We start from the raw sequence: 12,844 nt of genomic DNA, 5'->3' as shown, positions 1-12,844 counted from the left end.
AACAGAAAGAGGCACAAAGGGAATAGGCATCAGTGGTGGTACAGAGGGACACAGTGGAGGCAGAGGTACCCAGTGGTGGCACAGATGGAGACACTGAGGGAACTGGGACAGAGGTGACATGGGGTGGGGGGGGCAGAGGTGGTACAGAGGGGGACAATGAAGGTAGAGGGGAACAGAGGTGACACAGCGGGGGGCATTGGAGACAAAGAGGAGGTACACGGGACAGAGATATCACAGTGTTCCAACTTAAAGAGACTCCGTAACAAAAATTGCATCCTGTTTTTTATCATCCTACAAGTTCCAAAAGCTATTCTAATGTGTTCTGGCTTACTGCAGCACGTTCTACTATCACCATCTCTCAGTGGCGTAGCTAAGGAGCTTTGGGCCCCGATGCAAGTTTTACAATGGGCCCCCCTAAGCACTCTATACATAACAATTGATACGGCGCACCAAAACCTGCCAATGGCAACTACAGTGTCAGAGGTGCAAGAAGGGGATGGGGAACAGTTTGTTAGTGATTACCACTATTCAAAGTATCTATAGAAGTGATTATTGTGAGTACAGGACCAATAGAGAGCTAATAATGTAGTTGAGGGATGGCCCTTCGGGGCCCCTCTGGCCCAAGGGCCCCGATGCGGTCGCTACCTCTGCACCCCCTATTGCTACGCCCCTGCCATCTCTTTAATAAATCAACTTATCTCTCTCTTGTCAGACTTGTCAGGCTGTGTCTGGAAGGCTGCCAAGTTCTTCAGTGTTGTGGTTCTGTGATGCATCTCCCACCTCCAGGCCCCTCTCTGCACACTGCCTGTGTATTATTTAGATTAGTGCAGCTTCTCTCTGCTCTATTATCTTTTACAAGCTGGATAAATCGTCCTCTGAGCTGGCTGGGCTTTCACATACTGAGGAATTACATACAGGCACAGCTGTCTGCACTCTGCAGGAAGAAACAGCCTGACACTTCAGTGGAAGATAGCTGCAGGGGAAAAGAAGCACACAAATGATCTCTTGAGATTAAAAAGGAAGGGTGTATACAGCCTGCTTGTGTATGGATGTATTTTCTATGTGTGGATATGCTGTACATCAACCTACTTCCTGTTTTGGTGGCCATTTTGTTTGTTTATAAACAAACTTTTTAAAACTGTTTTTAACCACTTTTAATGCGGCGGGGAGCGGCGAAATTGTGACAGAGGGTAATAGGAGATGTCCCCTAACGCACTGGTATGTTTACTTTTGTGCGATTTTAACAATACAGATTCTCTTTAAGAACGGATTCAGGTAAAGAACGAACCTACATTCCCTATCTCGTTCGTTATCCGGGGACTACCTGTACTCACTACTATAAGTGCTATATTAGCTTACCATATCTAAACATGACTTGATTAATTCATTCTTCATCTTAGAATACTTGACTTGATTTCATTATGTTTTGAGTTAGTATTTTTGTTTTCACTTACGCTTACATTTTCAATTTTTCTTTCACTTTGATCTAATTTTCCTGTAATCTCTTGCTTAGCATATCCAATTGATTGGCTATTATTTGGTTTTGTAAAGTTTATTGATCAAAAGTCAGAAAACCTGAATGCGATCGATCATGTCCAAGGGCTGGGCAGTTGCGGTAGAGGATAGATAACCCTTAGTGATTCACTTCATTAGGTGGTAAAGTGCTTGCAGTTAAAGTAATGCTTAAAGCAAACCTGAAGCCACACCCAAAAAAAGTGAGATACAGGTAGTCCTCGGTTAACAAACAAGATACGGACTGTTGGTTCGTTCTTAACCTGAATCCATTTTTAAGTTGGAACAATGTGCTATCCCTGTCCCCTTTGCCTCCCATGTGCCCTCCTTTGGCTCCAGTGCCCCCCCTCCCAGTGTGCTTCCATTTTTACCCCCCCCCTATTCCTCTTTCCCCTCACTCTCCCTATGGACTCACCTTCCAGCCCGAGTCCAACGCTGTCTGTCCTCCGCTCTCTGCCTTCCAATAGCCGCTTACAGCACCACTAGATGCAGCATCGCACTGCTTCCTGTATGTCATGTGACATACAGGAACCTGTATGTCACATGACATACAGGAAGCAAATGGATGCTGCTTCTAGCGGTGCTGTACGCGGCTAATGGGAGCAGAAGGCAGAGAGCGGACAACAGACAGCATTTAACTCAGTTCGGAGGTGAGTCCAACACTGCTGGGGACATGTGCCAGCACTCAGGGCAAGTTTGAAGCCGCTTCTTCAAACTTCCCCATGCAGAAATGATGTCATCGCTACGGGATCGGGCCATCCGTATCGGCGGGTCGTTCGTATGTTGGGCGGTCATAACCCGGGGACTACCTGTAATAACCACAGTAGATAGAAGACTCTGGCTGCTCCAGAGCCTTCCCCCATCCTCCACAACTGCTCCACTGCTGGCTGGGGTCCTCTTCATCTTCACAGCTACACTCCCCTCAGGCACCAATAGGGTTTGCGCCTACGCAATAGCATGGAGCCGCTCGTGGAGTGGCTCAATGACACTGCACAGGCGCTGGCCAAACTATGTGCTACGCTCGTACATGAAGAGAAGCACGGCCACAAGCAATATTCAACATTAATATTGTAAAGAAGGTCCCAGGTAAGGAACAGAGGCATGTAAGAAGATCAAGGAAGTCTCAAGACTAGAGGCCTCCTTCTACTGAGGTAGGTATCCAACTTTTTTTTCTTCTGCTTCAGGTATCCTTTAATAGATTTCTGTTCAAATCTAATCAAAATTGAGTTTTCTTTGTGTGGTAGAAATCGATTACTATCTGTTTGAATTCCCATCTGATAGGAATGAATTGGGTGCACTTAACACAAACCTCCAGAATTAATTGGTCACTTCTAGAGTTGGGCCGAACCTCCGATTTTAGGTTCGCGAACCTGGTTCGCGAACTTCCGCGGAAGGTTCGGTTTGCGTTAAAGTTCGCGAACCGCAATAGACTTCAATGGGGATGCGAACTTTGAAAAAAAAAATAATTATGCTGGCCACAAAAGTGATGGAAAAGATGTTTCAAGGGGTCTAACACCTGGAGGGGGGCATGGCGGAGTGGGATACATGCCAAAAGTCCCCGGGAAAAATCTGGATTTGACGCAAAGCAGCGTTTTAAGGGCAGAAATCACATTGAATGCTAAATGACAGGCCTAAAGTGCTTTCAAACATCTTGCATGTGTATACATCAATCAGGTAGTGTAATTAAGGTACTGCTTCACACTGACACACCAAACTCACCGTGTAACGCAACGCAAACAGCTGTTTGTGTAGTGACGGCCGTGCTGGACTGGTGCGCACCATGGCGAGAGTGCAGGTTTTGGTGGCTTTACAGCCCATATGGTCGCCTGGCTGATGTAGCTGAATGACAGAACAGTGACTGTCCAGCTGATCAAATTTGGTCTGACCACAATGAGGCAACGACCTTATTATCGTGGGTGTGCCCCCCGAGACACTCATCTAGGCGCCGGTCATTGCTTCATTGTGATACGCAAGCCCCTTCACCACGGCAAGGTAATGATCACGAAGGGGAATGGGCGCATGTACATGCCTTTTCTTTTGTTGTTGCAGCTGCCCGCAGTGCAGCCAGAAAAATTAGGCAGTCATGTACACGCACCAGAAAAATTATTACAGCGGCCGCTGCTAGCAGCGGCCTAAAAAATTCAGCAATCCGCCTGGAGTCCCGGACCCTGTTGGTGGTGGCGGAGAAGGTAGTCAAGCGGCCTGCAGGTAGACATGCTGTGTGGAGGGACTGGGAGCGACTTAGTCTTCTTGGGGCAGGCCAGGCAGCCAGTCACACGGCGTGCAGGCAGAGATGCTGTGTGTGCGGGGACTGACTTAGTCTTGGGGCGGGCAGCAGCCCTCCGGGATCCATGCCTCATTCATTTTGATAAAGGTGAGGTACTTAACACTTTTGTGACTTAGGCGACTTCTCTTCTCTGTGACAATGCCTCCAGCTGCGCTGAAGGTCCTTTCTGACAGGACGCTTGCGGCAGGGCAGGAGAGAAGTTGGATGGCAAATTGGGACAGCTCTGGCCACAGGTCAAGCCTGCGCACCCAGTAGTTCAAGGGTTCCTCATCGCTGTTCACAGCAGTGTCTACATCCACACTTAAGGCCAGGTAGTCGGCTACCTGCCATTCCAGGCGTTGGTGGAGGGTGGATCCGGAAGGGCTACGGCGAGGCGTTGGACTAAAGAACGTCCGCATGTCCGACATCACCATGAGATCGCTGGAGCGTCCTGTCTTTGACTGCGTGGACACGGGAGGAGGATTAGTGGCAGTGGTACCTTGCTGGCGTTGTGCCGTCACATCACCCTTAAAGGCATTGTAAAGCATAGTTGACAGCTGGTTCTGCATGTGCTGCATCCTTTCCACCTTCCGGTGAGTTGGTAACAGGTCCGCCACTTTGTGCCTGTACCGAGGGTCTAGTAGTGTGGCCACCCAGTACAGCTCATTCCCCTTGAGGTTTTTTATACGGGGGTCCCTCAACAGGCAGGACAGCATAAAAGACGACATCTGCACAAAGTCGGATCCAGTACCCTCCATCTCCTCTTGCTCTTCCTCAGTGACGTCAGGTAAGTCAACCTCCTCCCCCCAGCCGCGAACAATACCACGGGAAGGTTGAGCAGCACAAGCCCCTTGCGATGCCTGCTGAGGTTGTTCTCCTGCCGCTGTCCCCTCCTCCTCCTCCTCCCCCAAAGAAACACCTTGCTCATCATCCTCTGAGTCTGACTCGTCTTCTGCACACGACTTCTCTTCTTCCTCCTCCTCCCCCCTCTGTGCAGCCGCAGGTGTTGAGGAAACAGCTGGGTCTGATGAAAATTGGTCCCATGCCTGTTCCTGCCGTAACGGTTCCTGGTCACGCTCATTCACAGCTTCATCCGCCACTCTACGCACAGCACGCTCCAAGAAGTAAGCGTAGGGAATTAAGTCGCTGATGGTGCCCTCACTGCGGCTCACCAGGTTGGTCACCTCCTCAAACGGCCGCATGAGCCTGCATGCATTTTCCATCAGTGTCCAGTTGTCGGGCCAGAACATCCCCATCTTCCCAGACTGTTTCATTCTACTGTAGTTGTAGAGGTAGTGGGTCACGGCTTTCTTCTGTTCTAGCAGGCGGGAGAACATGAGCAGGGTCGAGTTCCAGCGAGTCGGGCTATCGCAAATGAGGCGTCTCACCGGCATGTTGTTTTTGCGCTGAATTTCCGCAAAGCGTGCCATGGCTGTGTAAGACCACCTCAAATGCCCACAGAACTTCCTGGCCTGCTTCAGGACATTCGCTAAGCCAGGGTACTTTGCCACAAATCTTTGAACCACTAGATTCATGACATGTGCCATGCAGGGTATGTGTGTCAGCTTCCCCATATGCAAAGCGGCAAGCAGATTGCTGCCGTTGTCGCACACCACGTTGCCTATCTCCAGGTGGTGCGGGGTCAGCCACTCATCCACCTGTTTCTTAAGAGCAGCCAGGAGAGCTGCTCCAGTGTGACTCTCCGCTTTGAGACAAGACATGTCTAAGATGGCGTGACAGCGTCGTACCTGGCATGCAGCATAGGCCCTGCGGAGCTGGGGCTGTGTAGCTGGAGAGGAGAACTGCCACTCAGCCAAGGAGGAGGAGGACAGCGAAGAGCATGTAGCAGGAGGAGAGGAGGTGGCAGGAGGCCTGCCTGCAAGCCGTGGAGGTGTCACAATTTGGTCCGCTGCGCCCTGCTTGCCATCGTTCACCACCAGGTTCACCCAATGGGCTGTGTAGGTAATGTAGCGGCCCTGCCCGTGCTTGGCAGACCAGGCATCCGTGGTCAGGTGTACCCTTGACCCAACGCTCTTCGCAAGAGATGACACCACTTGCCTCTCAACTTCACGGTGCAGTTGGGGTATGGCCTTTCTCGAAAAATAAGTGCGGCCTGGCATCTTCCACTGCGGTGTTCCGAAGGCCACAAATTTACGGAAGGCCTCAGAGTCCACCAGCCGGTATAGTAACAGCTGCCGAGCTAACAGTTCCGCCACGCCAGCTGTCAGACGCCGGGCAAGGGGGTGACTGGCCGAAATTGGCTTCTTCCGCTCAAACATTTCCTTCACGGACACCTGACTGCTGCTGTGGGCAGAGGAGCAGGAACCGCTCAAGGGCAGAGGCGGAGTGGAGGAGGGTGCCTGTGAAGGTGGAAGGGAGAAAGCGGCAGAAGCAGATAATGCACCTGATGGAGGAGGAAGAGGAGAAGGAGGGTGGCTTTGCTTTTGTGTGCTGCTGCTGCTTTTGCTCAGGTGGCCATCCCATTGCTGTTTGTGCCTTTTCTCCAGGTGCCTTCGTAAGGCACTTGTCCCTACGTGAGTGTTGGCCTTTCCACGGCTCAATTTTTGTTGGCAGAGCGAACAGATGGCTTTGGTCCGATCTGAGGCACACACATTAAAAAATTTCCACACCGCTGAGCCACCCTGGGATGTGGGCACTATGGGGACCTCAGCAGCTGATGCTGAAGGGCAAGTTGGCTGGCTGTACATAGGTGGCGATACATGGTGCCGGACTCTGCCACCAGCTGTTTCTGACGAAGAGCTGCCCCAGCTTCTTTCAGCAACTTCTCTCCTCCTACTACTCTCTGACTCCCCCTCTGAACTGTCCCCCTCTTCATCTCCTCTATTGGGAACATACAGAGGATCCCTATTACCGTCATCATCGTAGTCATCCTGCCCAGCTTCGCTTGCCTCAGACAAATCCAAACTTGCACCATCAGTAGGTCCTTCATCCTCCTGACACGTTACATCCATAGTGTTGCCGCGTAACTCAGACATATGAGCTGGTGAAAATTCATCTGGCTGTAACAACAATGGCTGTGCATCAGTGATTTCAACACTAAATAATTCTTGCGAAGTGTCAAATGCAGCGGAAGTGGTGCTAGTAGTAGCGCTGGTGGCTGAGCAAGATGAGGTGTTCTGTGTCGCTAAATACTCAACCACGTCCTGACAATCTTGGGAGGTGATGGGACGTGCCTTCTTCCGAGCACTGTACTGTGGGCCAGGTCCACACGAAATTACATTTACACGACCTCGCGCAGACCTGCCGGGTGGCCTTCCTCTGGCTCTGGCACTACCTCTTCCTCTACCTGTTTTGTCCATATCGGGTATGCACGGAGTGGTATATCACACTGCGTGCACTCACGTAGGTAGGTGGGTTCACTTAACTGCACAGGTATGCGCACTGATGCGGTGGGTTCACTGAACAGAACAGGTATACAGTGGCGGGTTCACAGAACAGGTATGCAGTGGCGGGTCCACTGAACAGAACAGGTATGCAGTGGCGGGTTCACTAAACAGAACAGGTATACAGTGGCAGGTTCACTAAACAGAACAGGTATGCAGTGGCGGGTTCACAGAACAGGTATGCAGTGGCAGGTTCACTGAACACAACAGGTATGCAGTGGCGGGTTCACTGAACAGGTATACAGTGGCGGGTTCACTTAACAGGTATACAGTGGCGGGTTCACTGAACACAACAGGTATGCAGTGGCGGGTTCACTGAACAGGTATACAGTGGCGGGTCCACTGAACAGAACAGGTATGCAGTGGCGGGTTCACTAAACAGAACAGGTATACAGTGGCGGGTTCACTAAACAGAACAGGTATACAGTGGCGGGTTCACAGAACAGGTATGCAGTGGCAGGTTCACTGAACACAACAGGTATGCAGTGGCGGGTTCACTGAACAGGTATACAGTGGCGGGTTCACAGAACAGGTATGCAGTGGCAGGTTCACTGAACACAACAGGTATGCAGTGGCGGGTTCACTGAACAGGTATACAGTGGCGGGTCCACTGAACAGAACAGGTATGCAGTGGCGGGTTCACTAAACAGAACAGGTATACAGTGGCGGGTTCACTAAACAGAACAGGTATACAGTGGCAGGTTCACAGAACAGGTATGCAGTGGCAGGTTCACTGAACACAACAGGTATGCAGTGGCGGGTTCACTGAACAGGTATACAGTGGCGGGTCCACTGAACAGAACAGGTATGCAGTGGCGGGTTCACTAAACAGAACAGGTATACAGTGGCGGGTTCACTGAACAGGTATACAGTGGCGGGTCCACTGAACAGAACAGGTATGCAGTGGCGGGTTCACTAAACAGAACAGGTATACAGTGGCGGGTTCACTAAACAGAACAGGTATACAGTGGCGGGTCCACTGAACAGAACAGGTATGCAGTGGCGGGTCCACTGAACAGAACAGGTATGCAGTGGCGGGTTCACTAAACACAACAGGTATACAGTGGCGGGTTCACTAAACAGAACAGGTATACAGTGGCGGGTTCACTGAACAGGTATACAGTGGCGGGTCCACTGAACAGAACAGGTATGCAGTGGCGGGTTCACTAAACAGAACAGGTATACAGTGGCGGGTTCACTAAACAGAACAGGTATACAGTGGCGGGTCCACTGAACAGAACAGGTATGCAGTGGCGGGTCCACTGAACAGAACAGGTATGCAGTGGCGGGTTCACTAAACACAACAGGTATACAGTGGCGGGTTCACTAAACAGAACAGGTATACAGTGGCGGGTTCACAGAACAGGTATGCAGTGGCAGGTTCACTGAACACAACAGGTATGCAGTGGCGGGTTCACTGAACAGGTATACAGTGGCGGGTCCACTGAACAGAACAGGTATGCAGTGGCGGGTTCACTAAACAGAACAGGTATACAGTGGCGGGTTCACTAAACAGAACAGGTATACAGTGGCGGGTTCACAGAACAGGTATGCAGTGGCAGGTTCACTGAACACAACAGGTATGCAGTGGCGGGTTCACTGAACAGGTATACAGTGGCGGGTCCACTGAACAGAACAGGTATGCAGTGGCGGGTTCACTAAACAGAACAGGTATACAGTGGCGGGTTCACTAAACAGAACAGGTATACAGTGGCGGGTTCACAGAACAGGTATGCAGTGGCAGGTTCACTGAACACAACAGGTATGCAGTGGCGGGTTCACTGAACAGGTATACAGTGGCGGGTCCACTGAACAGAACAGGTATGCAGTGGCGGGTTCACTAAACAGAACAGGTATACAGTGGCGGGTTCACTAAACAGAACAGGTATACAGTGGCGGGTTCACTAAACAGAACAGGTATACAGTGGCGGGTTCACAGAACAGGTATGCAGTGGCAGGTTCACTGAACACAACAGGTATGCAGTGGCGGGTTCACTGAACAGGTATACAGTGGCGGGTCCACTGAACAGAACAGGTATGCAGTGGCGGGTTCACTAAACAGAACAGGTATACAGTGGCAGGTTCACTAAACAGAACAGGTATACAGTGGCGGGTTCACTAAACAGAACAGGTATACAGTGGCGGGTTCACAGAACAGGTATGCAGTGGCAGGTTCACTGAACACAACAGGTATGCAGTGGCGGGTTCACTGAACAGGTATACAGTGGCGGGTCCACTGAACAGAACAGGTATGCAGTGGCGGGTTCACTGAACAGGTATACAGTGGCGGGTTCACTGAACAGAACAGGTATGCAGTGGCGGGTTCACTGAACAGGTATGCAGTGGTGGGTTCACAGAACAGGTATGCAGTGGTGGGTTCACAGCACAGGTATGCAGTGGTGGGTTCAATGAACAGGTATACAGTGGCGGGTCCACTGAACAGAACAGGTATGCAGTGGCAGGTTCACTGAACAGGTATGCAGTGGTGGGTTCACAGCACAGGTATGCAGTGGTGGGTTCACAGCACAGGTATGCAGTGGTGGGTTCACAGCACAGGTATGCAGTGGTGGGTTCACAGAACAGGTATGCAGCCAGACAGGAACAAGTTAAGTCTAACTAATCTTTCCCTGAGAGACAGTCTGCAGCAGCTCGCCCTACTCTCACTAACGCAGGCAGCACACGAGTGACCGTAATGGCCGCCGCTGCCTGCCTTATATAAGGGGGGGTGGGGCTCCAGGGGCTAGTGTAGCCTAATTGGCTACACTGGGCCTGCTGACTGTGATGTAGAGGGTCAAAGTTGACCCTCCATGTGCATTATGGGGCGAACCGAACTTCCGCAAAGGTTCGCCTGCGGGACGCGAACGCGAACCACTGAAGTTCGCATGGAACCGTTCGCAGGCGAACCGTTCGGCCCAACTCTAGTCACTTCTGCACCCTTAGTACAGCGGTTGTAGAGATCCAGAATGGTAGTTGAATGGAATTTATAATACAGATATCGAGCAAATACTTGGAGCTGCAAGTGCTTTTCTTGCACCAGGGATGCATAATACACACGTGGTTTTTGTTTTCCTTGATGAAGACAGAGGTTCATAGTGGCTCTAAAATGTTGCATCAAAAAACCTTGGGTTGCACTGTACAGTAGTGGCTAGCATTCTTCTCAGTGTAAATCTGGGCTAGGACATCTGCATGTAGTTTTTACGTTCACCCCATGTATGTGTGGGTTTTCTCCAGATACTCTGGTTTTCTCTGACACCCCAAAAAACATACAGATAGGTTAATTGGTTCCCCAAAAAATTGCCTTAAGCTGAGTACCCACGGAGAGATTGGATCAGGGAATTCCAGTGTCAAACTATCATGTCCCAATCTATTTTTAAATATCGCTAATGACGTGATGTGATGTGACAGGATGCAAACAATCATTAAAATGGACCTTAGCAAATGTTTTAATAACCGTTTGCGATATGATCCATCATGAAGGTCGTTCAAAACAATCAACATAGTTTGTCGGCAGCCTTTAAACATCATTTAACACATTTTTATTGCACAGTTTTACGCCATGTCGTGCAAAACAAATGTTCATTGGGCAAAAACGTTCAAAAACTCTTACCATGGTTACGGACCTTTATGCTGGGAATACACGTTTCGTTTTTGCCTTCGTTTAAACCTTCGTTTCGATTGTGCCTTTTGTCCTTTTCGATCCCGAAATAATCGACCGTACGGTTAATATCACCACCCACGGTTTCGTTTTTTTTTCGATTCTGATGGTTTCGTTTTTCCAATGATCGAAGGCTGCAAAGAAACGAAACGTAGTACAGGGACGGACGGCATAAACGAATATATAATCGATCTGAACAGCCATCAAGCCTACCAATGGCTCGATTAGATGGATAAAGAGAGATAATATCAAACATGTTCGATCACTAGTCGTTCGTTTTTGGGGTCTATTAATCGAAACTATAATGAGATTATGACTATTTTCACATACGTTTTTTCAACACTCGATTCGTTTACCGAACGAATCGAAGGCTAAAACGAAGGCAAAAACGAAACGTGTATTCCCAGCATTAGACTACAATAGGAACATAAGACAATGACTGACTATAGTAGGGATTAGATTGTGAGCTCCTCTGAGGAACTGTTAGTGACTATATACACTATGTAAAAGTGTTGTGCAAGATGTCATACATAATAATAGTAATTTGTCTGTTTTGTAACAATGGGAGTGTGCATGTTGATACAATTTCTACTATACTAACAATCTCACACTCACGCCTGATTTACAGGTGTATACTGGCTTTTCAATAACTTTTAAACCACTGCCTTTGCAGTTCAGTACCCTGGTTTTGCAAACATCCAAGATAAATAATGACATTTTAGACAAAAAAGGTATATATAAATAAATGAATGCATAACAACAACATACAATAAAAAGTAGTTCAGAAGTCTAGAGCTTTTTTTTTATTGTGGTGAGGAAAGCAGCAAAAGGGAAGATGTATACATGTAGCTGCTGAGCTATGGTAAATCTGTCACACCCTGCTCTGGTTTTGTGATAAGCAGCATCTGACAGCTTTGATATATTACCCAAAATAATTCTGTCCAGAGTATTCAGTCTGTGACATCATACCTGGGATTTACTGCTATTCCTCCTCCTCCTCCTGTGCTTTCGTCTCCAACTGCCAATTCACTACCACTCCCAGCCTACTGAGAGAGCATGCAGTAATTTTACGGGTAATCCCAACAGTAAGATAGCACCTATTGTGCAATTAGCGCAACCCACATTACCTCGGTAATGTAAACGCATGTACCCCATGCACGTATGTATCCTGTGGGTATCAGGATATCCCATGCTACGCTACTTGTGCAACATCTGGTTGCCTGGTAATGTACATATTACCTAGGTAACGCGTATACACGATATACAGGCGCTTGGAAAAGGGCGCAGGGGATTGCCGCTAGTAGAATATTGGTAAAATTTGCGATATTTTACTGCTGGATTCTGATAGTAAAATTTTGGTAATTTTGACTGAAAATTTAGTATGGCTAAACATAACCCTACACACATAACTCACACAGAACCCTCCCTTTACCGATGACTAAACCTAAGACCCCCCCCCTCCCCTGGTAGTGCTTAACCCTAAGACCCCCCTTCCCCCAGAGGTGCTCCCCCAGTGCTTAACCTTAACCTCCCACTGGTGCATAACCCTACCCCCCAAACCTTAAATTTAGGAGCCCAGAGGTGCCCGAATACTGGCAGGCAGGGTTGATTTCAGCACCCAGAGGTGCCCAATAGAATGAGCACCAGGGGTTTGCAGAAATGCAAATTGCAGCATTGTATAGCAAGTGCTCCGCTGAAATTTACCTTGCTTGCCGGTAATCGGATGCATCTGGGCACCCAAATGTAACTTCTTGCCACATTATGAAAAACATGATTTGCAGCAAAAACTTTAAATTTTGGCGCCTGCTTGATTTTCTATTTTTGCTGCTAATCGCAGCTTTTATAATGGGTGCCTATGGCGGCACTGTTTTTTCCATAAGGGCTCCTGGGGCATTTTTCCTGAATCGAGGTAACGCTGCACTAATTGAGCAAAGCATGTTACTTTTCTGTCAGAATTACCGTTACTTTACTGTCAGCAATTTTACTGTAGATTAGTGAATTGAATAT

At 48.9% G+C, this 12,844-nt stretch overlaps 1 protein-coding gene across 1 annotated transcript in view; it reads left to right on the top strand.

The window, feature by feature from the left end:
- RGS5 (regulator of G protein signaling 5) overlaps positions 1 to 12,844 on the top strand; it is a 233,328-nt gene that overhangs the window by 159,579 nt on the left and 60,905 nt on the right. The gene's annotated exons all lie outside the window — the stretch shown is intronic.

This window comes from Hyperolius riggenbachi, chromosome 6, assembly GCF_040937935.1.
Source record: "Hyperolius riggenbachi isolate aHypRig1 chromosome 6, aHypRig1.pri, whole genome shotgun sequence".
In the NCBI taxonomy this organism is placed as follows: domain Eukaryota; kingdom Metazoa; phylum Chordata; class Amphibia; order Anura; family Hyperoliidae; genus Hyperolius; species Hyperolius riggenbachi.
This window is presented reverse-complemented; position numbering and strand designations above follow the sequence as displayed.